Consider the following 14,647-nt stretch of genomic DNA (forward strand, 5'->3'; position numbering starts at 1 on the left):
GACTCCAACACGTGCCAGTGCTTAGGACCCTCACATGCCGTAATCCAGCTCAGGACGGAAGTTACTTCTCTCTCTATTCAAAGACCCAAAAAAAATCACTTTGAAGTGTTCGGTGAGGCATCCCGCAGTTGTGAATGTAAACGTGGGAGTGTTCATCCCGTTGTTCTGGAGAAAGGTAACTCCTCCCGAAGCACCTGCTCCCAGTTCACCGTCTCCTTTCGTCCCATCAATGTGGGCGAACAGGGCCTTTGTCCTGGGAGAATGCGCTTGTGGATTGGTTTTCCCTCATTCCTTCTTTTCCCTGAAAAAAAAAAAAAAAGAAAGAAGAATCACCTCATCCCTTAAAATAAAGAACTGGACATGGAAGAAGTGCAGAACTTGTTTGCAAGAGAGCCCGGTGTCTCCTGGGAGAAAAGGGGTCGACATTTAAGTCACTGCTCCCTAAGGGCCAGAGTTCGTGTATCTGTAAGGTGGCGTGACTCAGAGGCTGCACGGTGACGTTCCCATGAGGGGGGAGCCACCCGACCACTGGACCTACTGCACCGGAAGGCACGTGGGTCCTTCAGGTTGCACATGCTGACACCAGGCCTGCCTCACCATGTTAGGCCAGGCAGAGACCAGAGGAGGGGAGCTGTGTACGGGTGCGGGTCGTGGGCGAGGGAGGGTGGAATAAGAGTTAGCTAGTAAACGCTGTCCTGTAAACCAGCAGGGTTCTAGAGCTGGCCCAAACTGACTTGCAAACGCTGGCTGTTCGTCTCGGGAATGTTACAAGCAGGTTGTTAAGTAAGCCTTGAATAAGTATTCAAGGACGTCAACTTCCAGCTGATTAAACTACATTAAAAACAAAGATAATAAATAACTCCCACGATGCTGATGAACTTACTACATTTTACTATTATTTTTGCTCTTGAGGTGAGTCCCCAGGCAGCACCAATGATTAAGCCCTAGCTACTAGGTGAAAGGTTGACAGCCCCAACCCACTTGGGGGTGCCTTGGGAGCCAGGCCTGGCGATCGCTCCTGAATACTCACAGCCTTGGAGACTTTGTGGGGCTGTTTCTGCTCCACACACCGGGCACATACAGGGCACACACAGGGGTTGGCCCTGAGTTGGAATGGACTCAGTAGAGATTAGCAAGTCCAGCGAAGCTCTTGAGGTATCAAATGCTGTAACGATGTGCTGTCAAGTCTAGTTATAATGGGGAGCTACCATGGACTGCCAAAAGAACCAACACATCTGTCTTGGCAGAAGTACAGCCAGAATGCTCCTTAGAAGCAAGGATAGCAAGACTTCGTCTCACGTACTTTGGAAGTGTTATCATGAAAGGCCAGTCCCTGAAGAAGGACATCATGCTAACTAGAGGGGCAGTGGGAAGAGGAAGACCCCTGACAAGCTGGAATGACACAGGGGCTGCAACAGTGGGCTCACACAACAATTGTGAGGACGGTGCAGCGCTGAGCAGTGTATCGTTCTGTGGTACACGGGGTTGCTGTCAGTCGCAGTGGGCTCAATAACTCCTAACAGCAGCAGCAGCAGCAGCAGCAGCCCTGCACTCAATGATGTAATAATACGCAAATCACACTGGTGACTTGAGAATGGCGATGGTGGGGTGTTTACACCATGGCAATTGGTAAGCACTTTCCCCTGGAAAGTCAGACGTTAAGCATTAAGCAACATACCTCTGACTATAACCCTTTTGATGCTGTCACTATTTATTGTTTATTCGCTGAATTCAATGAGAGCATGAGGTTCTCATGACTGCGAGTACAATAGGGGAACATTTCTTTTCTTCCAAGCACCACCACCGGGTAGCTGGAGCAGGGACTGGGCACTGCCTCTACTCTCAGGCTTGAGTGGTTGCTTCAACTTCCTGAAAGTCTTATGTTCTCCCCCCAAAAGCTCAACTGCTAAGACTTTTTGGGTCACGGGTTAGTATTGATCTTCAGCCCAGGTGTCTGCCTACTATCTTATGCCCACAAGATGCCTACCCTCCCTGGGGGAAACCTAGAGTCTGAAGAAGCAAAAGTGTTTTCTCCTGAGAGGTGCTGGCAGTTTGCTTGGGAGTGTCTGTCACTGAACAGAACTCTGGAGAGTGGGCCCGCCCCCGGGCAGAGGGCACTATCTACTACCAGGATCTGTTACAAGAGAAGGGAAATCTGCCCCATGTTGGACAACATCAACTCAGCAGCCAACATCTCTTTGCCCAGTCAGTGTACCAAGATAGAGCCAAACTGGACTGGACATTCATTTGCATTCTGAGACCCTTGGCTATAACCCCGGGAGTGATCATCCATTTGGATGGGGAAAGCCGGGCCCTTTGGACCTTTTGCTGTTAGCACCAGGTGGGGTCCGGAATGATGTGTGTTCTCGGAGCTGAGTAGGTGCATTCTTTGCATCTCAAACTAGGTAGAGAGACACTCCACTTATGCAAAAGGGGGAGAAATCAAGGAAAGAAATGCACAGGGAAATCAGGAAGGAGCTGCGGACAGTCTCCTCAGCCCTCTGCAGCCTTCATTTGTCCGCTGCTCAGATGGTAGGGCCCTCTTAGGCCCCCCTCTTCATCTCTCTACCAATTTGGTTCATCACAAGCCACACTTTCAACATCAGCGCAGAACGCAACCTCTTCTTCACCTCGTCGCTGCCGTCCCCCAGATGCAAGCAGCGTTGTCACCTCTCCTGGGCCCTGCTGAATCCATTCATTCATAGTGACCACATGGGACAGAGATGGGAGTCCCCATTGGGTTTCTGCCCCTGTGAGCATCACCAGAGCGGAAGGACACCCAGGTCTTCCTCCCACAGGGCTTCGGGGTGGAGGGGGGTTAAAACCACCGACCTTTCTTGAGTACTTCGCGGTCGTGCCACCACGACCCTGCCCTACCACAAAGCCTCCTTCATACAGGTCCTTCTCTCTCTCCATGCCCTTTCTGGACCCGTCCTCAACAGAGAAACAGAAGGGCCTGGCTAAATCATCCACCATGTGACAGCGTTGCTCTGCTCAAAGTCTTCCAGAGGAGTGCGTCTTAGCCTGAAGGAGGACCAAAGTCCTTTCTCTGAGCTGGGTGCTGTCACGCCTCTCAGCTGGGCCTGGCACATGCCGGATACGTGCCCCTTCAGTTCCTGTGTGCTGTCCCCGGGACACTCCCCACCTGGATAGCCACTGACTGACCTCTCTCTCCTCCTCCCAGGGCCTGACGCAGTCATTGACTCAGTGAGCCCTTTCCAGGATCCCCTTGTCAAAGGTTACCATTTCCTCCACGCTTCACAGTCCCCTTCTCTACTTTGTCTTCTCTCCCGGGCTTTTATTGCTCTTTGTAGAGTTAGCTTTCCTATTGACTGTCTCCCCCCCTGGCATATGAGTTCTTAAGGCCACTGAATTGTACTTGTTTTGTTCCATCTCCAGCTTCGAGGGCAGCGCTGTGCACAGAGTAAGTACTTTCAGTTATTTATTGCCGCCTCATGAACCACAAGACGCGGCGACTTAAAATTAGAACATATTAGAAGCTCTCACAATCCCATGGGTTTCCTGGAGCCGGCTCCTTGGACTCTGTCCTGTGGTTGGCGTCCTATGGCAGCAGGGACTGGAGTCTCCGGAAGGCCGAGGCTGCCCACGGGGTGGCGGCTCACCAGGTGTTCCGCTGGGGCTGCTGTCGGGAGCCCCTGAACCGGCCTGTCCATAGCCATTGGAGACACCCACCTCTCCATTAGCTCCCATAGGGCTCAACAAGTACTTGTGATAGGAAGGCAGACAGGGAAGGAAGGAAAAAGGAAATGGAAAAATTTTAGAAAAAAGTAAGTGAAGAAGACGAGGAGGGAGAGGATGAAAGGAGGGAGGAATGGGGACTCAGTTCCCATTTATCAGTGTGATGGAAGCACCTGGGCACTGAGATTAAGTCTGTCCTTCTCCTGCCTGACTCTGCTTCCCAATCCCCTCCAAGTTGCGCAATGGTCTGGCTTGGAAGCAGAGATTCATCTAACACTGCATATCAGAACTAGAGGGCTCTTGGCAGTATCTCTTAGAATTTATACCCCCAGCTCAAATTGGAGCCAAGGCCTCTTTCCAAGAGAAGAACAACACAGCACTTTATCTTGATGTAGCTCTTTTCCCTGGCTAGTTTCAAAGCAGTTTTATAAACAAGCATTATCATTGTACAAGGAGGGAAACGGAAAGGAGCTAGTAATATTGAGCTCACCAATAACAAAATCACTGAATCAATATTATACCGAGGTAATTATGTGGAATCCGTGGCAAGCTGCAGTGACAATGAGTTAATAAAATATAATGTGGAAGAAATAGGATATAAAAATTCCTACAGAAAAGCAAAAGTCTGTGGCAGTATAAGAAGCTAATATGTAATCCTGTGGACGTCAATTTTGACTCCTAATAATGCTATAGGACAGAGGAGAACCGCCGAGCTGTATCCTTTCTAGAAGCAGACTGTCACGTTTTCCTCCCAGGGAGCGACTGGTGGGTTTGAACCGTCATCCTTGGGCTAGCACTGAGTATTGACCCCTGCACCCCTAGGACTCCAGGAGAAGTTGCAAATAAAAATATACTGAACTAAGTGGAGAAAATTTCAAGCATTTGTTGATCTACGATGAGTAGGTTTGCTTTTTACATCGTTTGGAAGATTTAGTCATTTCCAGAGCCACAGATTTCCTGCGCCAGTTGGGCAGTTTTTCCTAACTCCCCTTGGCAGACGGTTGTCTAATAAGGGGCTTTGCAGACAAGCACCTTGGACAAAACCCAGAGACACAAATAAAGTTGGGCTTCTGAAGACCCAGCATCCGGGTACAGAGAGGGGTAGGTACTAGCAGATACTAATGTTGCCAAGAGATGGTAATGATGATATAAGCTGTCATATAGTAGAAGGTGAATTCCCGGCGCGGGAAGGCTCCTGTCATTGATGGATCAGAAGTCAAGGTGGCATGTTGAGTTTAATTTGTGACCTCTCTGAACCACTTCTAGTCTTCAGCCACCAATAACTTCTCATTATACATATACATATATATATATAATATTATATTGAAAGAGAAAGATGGGGCTGTCGGCATCTGTAAAGATTTACCATCTCACAAACCCGAAGGTGCACATCTACTGTGTCTTACAGAATTGCTGAGTTGGAATTAATTCAGTGGCAGTGTGTGTGTATAATGTGTGTGTGTATAACAACAACAACAACAACAAAAACCTCACTGTCACCAAGTCAGTGATGACCCATAGTGACCCCGGTAGGTTTCCAAGACTGTAATCGTTTATGGGAGTAGAAAGCCCAGTCTTTCTGGCAGAGAGCTGCTGGGGGTGGTTTGGAACTGCTGACCATGAGGATGACCAGTCCAGTTATGAGCCCGCGTCCTAACCACGAGACCCCAAAGCTCCTTCCTGCGGGCCTTGCCGCTAGCAGCCCAGTGCGCCATCTCTGTGTCCTAGAACACCCATTGAGTAGTTCTCAAAGCTGGAGGAGCACTAAGCGCTCTTGGCTGCAGTTTACCCCTTTGGCCTCCCAAGGAGACCTGAGTACGTGCACTGCTCTTCCCTCCACGGGGCACGCTTCCTGACAAGGGAAAAAAACTCCAAACTTTTATCCGCGGACTGCATCCGCGTCAAAATCAAGGCCTCCGGTTGCTGTGCAGGCTTCCGCCGTGAGTCCAGATGTGATGCAAGAGAGCCTTGCAAACTACAAACAGGAGGATTTGCTAGCTGAGCAATGGTGGAAGAACAGGAAAGCCATAATTAAAACTATGATTCAACAACAAAAAAGGAGACCCCAGAAGTCATAATCTGTTGAAGTAACCTTGACCCAACGATCCTGCTGAGCAAGCATTAGAGGAGGCCCCCTTTGCAAACAGATGGGCCAGTGCTACCCTCTGGGAGCGGCTTCTCTGTCCTGTATCCTGCCTGGCTCCGCCAGGGGAGGGCTCAGCGTGTGGGCCTGGCTGGGGCTGCACAGTTGTCACAGCGGCTTCCTGCTGAGGGAGCTTTGGAGCTACGGTGCCTTTGGCCCTGAGCAGTCAGTCCCGGACTCACAGGTTAGGCTTCTGTGGGTTTGGGCAATACACCTGGCCACAGCTGGTGTTCATACTGGTACTATCCCTCACAAGCTCGGTGGGCATCGGTGCTACTAGCCTTCTCTCAGCTCTTTGCTTGACTAACTGCAGTCAAAGATCTTGTCCAAAAACAGATTTTAAACTCAAAGATGCTAGTTCTGAACTCAAAGACCTTGGTCCTCTCTGCCCATCCCTCTAACCCAGCAGTTCTCAATCTGTGAGTCGAGACCCTTTTGGGGGTTGAATGACCCTTTAACAGGGGTTGTCCGATTCATAACAGTAGCAAAATGATAGTGATGAAGTAGCAATGAAAATAGTTTTATGGTTGGGGGGTCACCACCACGTGAGGAACTGTATGAAAGGGTTGCGGCGTGAGGAAGGTTGAGAACCACTGAAGTAGAGGGTTAGTGGGAAATAAGTCCCTCAATGAGATGGACTGGCCCGGTGGCTGCCCCGTGGACTCAGTTGTAGGCACGGTTGTGAGATGGCCCAGGGCCAGACAGAGTTGAACTCTGTCCACGGGGCTGCTCTGGGGCGAGGGCGCTTAACCCAGCACCTGAGGAAACGGCACAGCGAAGCGAGCAACCTGCTCAAGAGCATTGCCGCTTCCGTTCAAACCGGGCTGGGCAGGCTTCGGAGTCTGGGCTGCTGGACACAACGGGCTATTCTGCTTCACGGGGTTGGTCCGGATCGTATGTCCCCACACTAATTTGGCCTACCACCTCCTTTTCAGAAGAAAATATTCCTCAGGCTCTGCTGTAACCCAACCCAATGGAAGCTACTTGAGGCTCTCTGAGGTAATACATTTTAGAGGGAAACAACCTCTTGAATCGGTTACCAACAGCTAAGCTGTTGCCCATTGCCTAGCAAAGAGTTTTTTCCCCCCAGGGGAGAGCACGAAGCAGAGAGTTTTAATGGGATTTACTTAGGTGGCACTTGCTGCAGCTTGAGAGTCACTGCCCACAACTGCATCTTTTGGGAGCCAGGACACCCGTCTTTTTCACCGCGAGTTCCCCCATCACTGGGCTATGAGTCCACTTCGATGACAGTCAGGCTGCGAGCATCCCCCCAGCTGGAGAAGCTGGGGATTGCGTAGAGGGCCTCGGGTTTGTGCCAACGGCGGCAGAGGAGTTTGAGAAAGGAGCGCAGTAGTGTCCATACAACACAGACAGCACAATCAATGACCCTGCGGGACACAGGTAGAAGTCGGGCGGTTACAGAAAGGTCTGCTGTGCATCTTTCTGCCACAGTTAGAAAAAAATACTAATTGCATGAATAACAATGATAACAAGGAAGAAGAACATGTCCTAGAACTGAATAGGATGACAATTGTACAATACTTCTTGATATGATTGAATTATGGAATTGTATGTCATGTGGATAAAGGCTAATAAAACTGTTGAAAGAGAAATTGGGGAGACCCAGCTTTTGTTTCCCACTTTCTAACTGCCTCTGGATTTTAGGTGTTTGGCAATAATAGCTCCCCACGCCTGGCACTCATTTACATTTTGTTGTTGTTGTTGTTGTTGTTGTTAGGTGCCATGAAGTCAGCATGTACAGAAGGGGCCACTGTCCGGTCCTGCTCCATCCTCACAATCGTTCTTACGTTTGAGTCCATTGTTGCAGTCAGGGTGTCAATCCGTCGTATGTTTGGTAGCATAAACAGCTACCAAAATTAGACCTAATGATTTAATCACTGTAATGTAAAAAAATGGAGCCCTGATGGCCTAGTGGTTATGCATTGGGCTGCTAACCACAAAGTTAGCAGTTCAAACCCACCGGCCGCTCTGTGGGAGAAAGACAGGCTTTCTCCTGACATAGAGTTATAGTCTCAGAAACTCATGGGGCACTTCCATCTTGTCCTGTAGGGACACTGGGTTTGGTTTGGGGTTGGAATGTAAAAGGTGTATTTAGTTACCAGGTACAAGTTCAGCATCTGTATTCCAGGAAGTCAAGGACCCAGGTTACCTGGTGCTCCATCTCTGTAAGCACCAACACCCGGAACACAGAACAGTCTGACCACGGGCCACCTGGCTTCCACTTTTGCCTGTCTTAAGAGACCTTGAAGGAGCCAATCTGCAATCGACACCACAGGAAAATAAATTTTGCTGGACAATCAGAATTCAGTTTTCTACAGGTAGAGTTTTGTGGGAGGCAATAAATTCTGTTAGAAAAGATGCCTTCTTACGGCTTCTCTCAATCCCCCAGTCTGACTGGGAAGCTACTTTGAGCGCTGTATGCAGCTGGATTGAAATATCTCCCGTCCTCATTATTTACTACCTATGTGGCTTTTTGAAAATTAGTTAATCTATCCAAACCTCCATTCCTGTAACTGTACATTTCAGATTAAACATAAAAGACCTACCTCTTGTTGGGAGATTTTGTTAAAGCCGGTGTAAATATGTAACAGGTAGAGGTGGGGTAAAAGAGGAGCCCTCGGGGAGCTGGAGGAGAAGCATTGGACTGCCAAGTGCAAGGTCGGTGTCTCAAACCCACCACCAGCTTGTCAAGAGAGAGGTGAGGGTACCTGCTCTTGTGAAGGTGTGCAGCCTTGGGAACCCCACACAGAGCTGCTGTAAGTTGGAATTGACCCGATGCCAGCATGTTTTCTTTTTGTATGTTTGTTTGCTTTTGTGGGTGGTCCAGATGGTGAAAGCACTCCACAACTAATGGAAAGGTTGGAGGTTCGAGCCTGTCCAGAGGGAGCTCCAAAGCAAGGCCTGGCCATCTACTTGCCCTGAAAACCCCACAGAGCGCAGTTCTACTCCAACATACGCAGGCTTGTTGCGAGTTGGCATGGCTCGGTGGCAGCTGGTTTCATGTCCAACACACCAACATACACATGCAAACACAGGGGAGGCCCGGTGGGGTAGTGGTTAGAAGCACGTGACTGCTCATGGTGGGTGGTTTGACCCCATCAACTGCTCCGCGGGAGCAATATGCGGCTGTCTGCTTCTGTGAAGATTTGAGGCCCAGGAAGCCCTGCGCCCGGCAGTTCCACTCTGTCCTATAGGGTTGCGATGGATTTGTCTCCTGGTTTGTTTTACACCCATTGTTTTACACACACACATTGTTTGTTTCACACACACACACACATTGAGCTGCAAACCACAAAGTCAACAGTTCGAAACCACCAGTCACGCTGAGGAGAAAAGATGAGGCTTTCTACTTCCATAAAGAGTTACAGTCCCAGTTCTCTTGATCCTGACATTGGGAAAGAGATAAAAAGAGAGAGAAGCAAGCAGACCAGAGGGACCTGACTATCACTAAGAAAGAAGATGTGGAGGTGGGGGGAGAGCATGTCCTTTGAACCCAGGGTCCCTGCAGTATGACCTGGGGTAAGACTGATGCCAAGACACATGGAGCTTTCCAAGGGATGCCAAGCCCACAGGTGTCTATGGGAGACAAAGACCTTCTTCCCCAGAACTAACACAGAGAAAGCCTTCCTTTAGATCTGATGCCCTGAATTTGGATTTCTATCCTAAATTGTGAGAGAATACTGTTTGTTAAAACAACCCCCCGACCAAAAAGAGTTAGTCTCAGAAACCCACAGGGGCATTCTGCCCTGCCCTATAGGGTGGTCATGAGTCCGAATGGACTCTAGGGCAGGGCTCCGCGCACGCGCATGCTCGCGGGCGCGCACACACACACACACACACACACACACACATTTGGCATCTAGTAGGCGTTTGATACATTGTAAATGCGACTGCTTGAGGAACAATGTGCTGCAGGCGCCGGGAATGTATGCTTCGGCTCGTCCCGCTGGCTCTTGTGCGCTATGTGGCCTTGGACAAATTCTGTCTGGATGGATTTGCTCCTCTATTTTTAAAATGTTTATTTACTTATTTTTCCATTTTTTAAATTAAATAAACCACTTTATTGGGGGCTCTTACATATACTATAGCAAACCCTACATCCGTTATCTCAAGCGGACATGTACAGTATGGGCAACTATTTCTAGACATTATCTTTCTTCTTGAGCACTTTGATATCAGCTTCTCCTTTTGTGCCTCCCTCCCCACCCTGTCACCCTCGCAAGCCCATAATATATTACGTATTGCTATTATTATTTATACATATCTTACATCCCTTTGCCTACTGTCCTGGCAGTCCTCCCCCGAGAGAGGGGATTCTGCCTTCGTCGTTGTTTCCATCCATCCCCCTTCCCTCTCTTCCTGGCTCTTAATGCGCGTGGAGGACTGGATGGAGCTCAGCATACGCGGTCCTCCCAGCCTTCCCATCAGCCCCCAACCATGATCCAGTAGAAGGTAGAGTTTGCTATTGCTTTTCTTTCTTGCTTGCTTGCTTGCTTGCTTTTCTGATCAAGAAGACAAGGCCTGCCCAACTAAGTTTGGAAAGTACGAAAAGCAATGGAAGAGAAGATGCAGATGGAGTGAGCTCCACTAGCTGGGAGACTGCTGCCAGTCTGGTCTCGTTTGCCTCTCTTCGGCTGGCCATCCCGCCAGGCTGTTATTCCTGAGAGCCGAGGACCACGGGCTGCCCCTCGGGGTCACGCCCAGGCGACCGGTCCTCGCTCTGTTAGGAGAGGAGTGCCAGAGTCTGCCCGAGCGAAAAGAGCTCTCCAAACACCCACAGGCAGCCCGTCCATCCGGACGCGGAGCAACCTTTACAGGCCAGAGTCGGCCTGGCCATTGAGCGTCAGTGGCAGGACATCTTGAGAGAGAGGGAGAGAGATTGATGCATTTTCCTTCCACTCGGCAGCTGGTCGGTTCAAACTGCTGATCTTTTGGTTACCAAGCCCATCCCTGTGTCATCACTTCGTCACCAAGGCTTCTTTTAAAACCCCGGAGGGTCCTGCTAAGATGCCCTGATTTTCAAGGAGAAGAGAAAGGTAGACCTTCCTAAATGAGCGAGCCTTTGCTTCTATCTCGGAAGAAAAAGCCAACCCCTCCGGGCGTCGGAGTGGAGATCGGAGAGAGGGTGTTCAGTCTGGGGCTACTGAAGATGCTGCTCCATTTACAGTCTCGCCGTGGGCTTGTTCAGCCGGGGGCACATCATCCGATGTGCATTCTCGGCCATGGAGTCTTCTAGTCACAAAGGGATTGAGATTCGGCAAAGATCAAAAGGCCAAAAAAAAAAAGACAGACAGATACACTGGAGAGAAAGAGATAAAATGATCTTGGAAGACAGAAAAAGAAACCCCTAAAGCCTAGATTTATAGATTCAGACACAGTCAATCGAGAACCAAGATCCATGTTTTTAAGCGGGCAGGTACCAGCCAGGGCTTATTTTCTTCCCTAAAGGACTGGGTGGAATTGGCGCTCCAGGAATATTTTGGTAATACTCAGTGATAATCTGATGACAGAATAACAGACAAGAGGGTGTCGTTTTTAATTCCTCTACTGTCCCTTACCATTGCCGCTGCCTAGACACTGCACTCGGCTTTAAAATGTAAATCTACCTACAGCGAGCTATTCACTCTGCCTTGCCTCGAGCCCGTCAAACAGAGATGAAAGAAAGCTGTACGCAGCTCTCCCTTCCCATCAGTACAATCTTCAGCGGAACCTTGCACTACTCAAGCAAGACAGATCTGAGCTCTTGATACGGCTCGCAAGTGTGACCTACTTTAAAACCCAGCAGTGTGTGTGTGCGCGTGTGTGTGTGTGTGATATGAAATGAAAGTGAATTGTTTTGCTGAAATCTGACACTAAAAATAGGGCACTGGATTCTTCCCCTGCTAGGGGTGAGGGGGGGTGGTGGCATTAAAATGAGTGTGTGCCTGTATGTCTGGGAATATGTCTCCATGGCAACCATTGTCCCACCTCCCCTATCAGCAGCATTGCCCCTCTCTACAGAAAGAGGTCATAGGAACGCCTCTCCCAGCACCCCTCCCAATTCCTTACTCCATGAAATCTAATTAAAGAGTGGAATGAATTTTAGTGGTGTTCTAGAGGCTGGGAGAAGTCCAGGGTGGGGGGGGGGGGTGGGAAGAGGGAGGGGCGCTGGGGGAGGGACAGGGAGACCTCCCCTCCACATTGGCGCTGCTCGGCTGGCATCAGAAGGAAGAGCCACAGCTCCCACGCCAAGGCGCTTCAAGGCAGTGATAAAGCTGCCACGCACTGATGTTATTACTTTAATGGATACAGGACTGTTGAGCACTTAATTTCCACCAGGGCTTTTTACTTGGTCTCTTCTTCCCTTTGCACAACATCCAGATCTCCGCAGACAGACACCCCCCACCCCTTGTTAATGAGCATTGTCCTCATTTCCAACTCCACTTCCTGGAGGGGGAAGAAGAAAGCGGTACCTGAAGTAATGGGTGTGTCTCTGGGGGAAGGTGTCGAGAGTCAATCACACTTGTGAACACTGCCACCGCCCCCCTCAACCGAGGACACCCTCTTTGTGTAGAGATTAGACTAGGTGAGAAGGGGGGCGGGCAAAGGAAGGCACTCTGGGGAAGCTGAAGCTGGTTTGCACAAATGAGCTGGGGTGTTTTGTTAGCGTCTGCTGGGGGCCTCCTTTCCTCTCTGTCAGCCAGGGCCTTCCACCTCTGCCCTGCTCCCCTCCCCGTCCCTTCTCCTCCTAGGACTGTAGTGTCCAGGGAGCAGGGGCCTGGACCCCCTCCTCCCTGTCCACTCCCCCCACCCTTGCCCTTGGCTGTCTGTATGTCTGAGACGCACTCCTACACCCAAAGGCTGTTTTCTCCAGGGTGGGTGCCAGTGGAGCTTCTGGTTACATGAGGTTCCAGTTGGGCCAGAACTGTCCCAACTGTACTTGCCAACTGATCAGAGGGCAGTGGATCCCAGCAAGTGGGGCCCCTCTGGGAAAGGGGAGAGGTGGCTCCTGAAGGGCATTACGAAGATCAAGGTAAGTGCATGTTGCTCAGGTTGTCCTGTGGAGGGGACAACGGGGCGGGACGACGGGGGAGGAGTGCACACACACAAACTGCAAATGGCATGCTTTCCCAGGACAGGGTGGTGGAACACGGTGCGGATTGGCACGGGACAGCCCTGCCACTGCTGTGGTGTGACTCTGGGCATCTCAGGAGACAGCTCCAGCTGCCACCTCCGTTGCCAGCCCGGTGGCTTTAGCATCAGGCGCCTGTGTCCTTGGAAGAGAGAGCTTTCGGGCCAGGAGCTTGAGCAGCCGGCTTCACTTTGTGCTAGCCGACTGAGGCCCAGAGGACCTCTTGGTTTCCCAATAATCCTGCAGCCTCTCAGAAAACAAACACAAGTGAGACCTGCAGAAGGGGTTGAACCCCAGCCAGAAGAATTCCTGAGACTAACGTTCTGCCCTGGCGAAGGTGCCTTTAGAATGAACCCAGGTGATGCCACGGCTAACCCTGTGGCTGCTAACCAAAGATAGAAGATAAACAGTCAAGGCCACCAGCTGCGCTGCTGGAGAAAGATGCAGGAGTCTGCTTCCATGAAGGACACAGCCCTGGGAGCCACAGGGGCGTCCTCTCTGTGTCACAGGATTGCCGTGAGTCAGGAAGCAACAAGCTCCAAGTGGCTTAGCGGAGTCCTGGTTGCACACCATTAAGTGCTGAGAGGTCAGCTGCAATGTGGGTGAATTGAACCTGCCTAGCGGCTCTGTGTGGAGCCCTGGTGGCACCGTGGTTACGTGTTGGGCTGTTAACTGCAAGCTCGGCAGTTCAAAACCACCAGCTGCTCTGAGGGAGAAAGATGTGATTTTCTACTCCTATAAACAGTTACGAGCCGAGAAACCCAGGGGGGCAGTTCTACCGTCCTAGGGGGTCTCCATTGACTCTGTGGCAGGCGGGGAGGGACTGAGGGAGTGAGTTTTGAGAGGCTCTGTGGAGAAGACTCCAGTCCTGTAAAGATTACAGCTCGGGAAGTCCCATGGGAAAATTCGGCTCTGTCACATGCGATCACTCTGCATGGGAATGAACGGGGTGGCACCAACAACAAGAACAGCCACGTGGCTTGGATCATATGGTTTATCTAGGACATCAACCCACGAGCACACATTATCATGCTTTCACTCCCCATCTGGAGTTTCCTGGGATGACCTTTCACTGCGATCGCTCTGAACTTTTACACAGCGGATCATCCGTTTTACATTCAGCAAGCTAGACTCCGTTTGGTTCAACTCGGCCACTGCGGTCCCTTCAGTGCACCATCACGCGTCCCACTTCCTCACTGGGCTTCCCGTTGCCATTCCGCCTTTGTTCCTAACCCTTCGGAGCTTTGTCCTTGGGGGACATGCTGCCATGTTTGGTTGTTGGAAAGTGTAACCTCACTGGGGGACCCTTCCCCCTATAGACTGGTCTACTGTGGGGCTGAACACTGAGGCACGTTGGGTGAGTTCGCTTCCAGGCTTGAAGAATGACCGCAATTCATACGCATAGGGGTTCCACCAGTTTTCCTCCCACCAGCAAGCGTGGCCTTTTCCTCCATGGTCTTGAGGTTTATTGCACATTTTCTCCCATCTACCCAGGCCCTTTCAGCACAGTTGGTGGTTGGTAGTAGTAGTCAGGGACCATCTAATTCTTCTGGTCTGAGGATCACAGAGACTAATGATTTCCATGTGACTTCGATTTGTCTTCCTCTCTGGGCTGGAGGGTGGCTTTGAGGGGGCACTGACCTGATGGCAGTGAGTTTGATTCTTGTCCGTCA

Source organism: Tenrec ecaudatus, chromosome 1 (assembly GCF_050624435.1).
Source record: "Tenrec ecaudatus isolate mTenEca1 chromosome 1, mTenEca1.hap1, whole genome shotgun sequence".
NCBI classification, from domain to species: domain Eukaryota; kingdom Metazoa; phylum Chordata; class Mammalia; order Afrosoricida; family Tenrecidae; genus Tenrec; species Tenrec ecaudatus.